Source organism: Octodon degus, unplaced genomic scaffold, assembly GCF_000260255.1.
Source record: "Octodon degus isolate 3935 unplaced genomic scaffold, OctDeg1.0 scaffold00032, whole genome shotgun sequence".
Taxonomy (NCBI): domain Eukaryota; kingdom Metazoa; phylum Chordata; class Mammalia; order Rodentia; family Octodontidae; genus Octodon; species Octodon degus.
Window position 1 is genome coordinate 2,976,167 of NW_004524608.1, and position 1,401 is coordinate 2,977,567.

Genomic DNA, 1,401 nt, shown 5'->3' on the forward strand with positions numbered 1-1,401 from the left:
GCAGCGCCCGCAGCAGGGGGAGGACCTCCAGCCCCTACATTGCAGATGAGGCTCCCGATGTTGACATTGGCCAGGGCCTTTGCAAACAAGCCAGGCCAAAAAGGTTCGACATTGACACCAGCCGCTTTAATGAGGGCATTGATCTTATCCTCCGTCACGGTCACCTCGTCGTCGTGCAGGATAAGCGCGGAGTAGATGCAGGCGAGCTCGGACACGGAGGCCATGATGCGGGCTGCCGGGCGTGGTGCTAGTCGCCGGAAGAAGTGAGGGCCTCACCCCAACGCGGCCTTAGCTTCCTCGGAAGAACCGAGCACCTTGGCGGCGGCTGAGGAAAGGCTGCTATTTCTATTTATATGGTCTGTCTTAACATCTTTCAATGATGTTTCATAATTTTCTGTACACATAACTTATACAACTTTTATTGCACTTTTAGCTTCTTGTATTTCTGGTTTCTCTTGTATATAAATGTAATTGAATTGACTTTTTTTTTTTTTTTTTTTTTTTTGTCTGAGTCAGGGTCTTGCTATGCAGCTTAAGCTGGACTTGAGCTCACTTTGTAGCCCAGGCTGGTCTTGAACTCACAATGATACTCCTGCCTCAGCCTCCTGAGTGCTGGGATTATGGGCATGCTCCACCACGTCTGGCTTGTCTTTTATATATTTAGCTTATATTTGACTACCCTGCTAATTTCAATAATTCTAACAATGTATCAGCTGGATGTGATGGTACATGACTAATCTTGCACTCAAGAGGCTGAGGCAGTAGGACTGCGATTAGTTTAAGACCAGCCTGGGATATACAATGAGTTCAAAGCCAGGCTGAACTACACAGTGAGATCCTGTCTCAATTTTTTTTTTTTCTAACAATATATCTGTAATTCTTTGGAGAGGCAATGCTCTACAAAATGAAGTTTTAGGGTTTTTTTCCTTTTTCATTTCCAGTTCTTACACTTTTTGTTTCTCTTCCTCCTATTCCCTGCTCTGGCTAATACTGCTCATATTAGGTATTTTATTTTGGAGGGGGTGCTCCTTTTCAGACAAGGTTTCACTATGCATTTCAGACTGGCCAGGCTGGTCTTTTTTTTTTTTTTTTTTTTTTTTTCCGGAACCGAGGATTGAACTCAGGCCCCTGCGCTTGCCAAGGAAGCACTTATTCCACCGAGCCATCTCCCTGGCCCCTACCAGGCTGGTCTTGAACTTGCCATGATCCTCCTGCCTCAGCCTCCCGAGTGCTGGGATTACAAGTGTGTGCCATCATACCCAACTTTGAAAGTTTTAAGATATACCACACACAGAGAAAATACACAGAAAATGTACTGAATAAATTGGATGAAATTGTCATTTTTATATTTCCTGTTATATTATTTAATAAAAATGAACAAAAATGCAATTTAAAAAAAAT

General features: G+C 43.4%; 1 pseudogene across 1 annotated transcript in view; it reads right to left on the reverse strand.

Moving 5' to 3' along the window:
- Nucleotides 1-331, reverse strand: part of LOC101577412 — a 26,920-nt pseudogene extending 26,589 nt beyond the window's left edge. The window contains exon 1 of the transcript XR_002820831.1: nt 3-331. The product of XR_002820831.1 is annotated as a 60S acidic ribosomal protein P1 pseudogene (transcript). The remainder of the gene's footprint in view (nt 1-2) is intronic.
- Nucleotides 332-1,401: the final 1,070 nt, after the last annotated feature.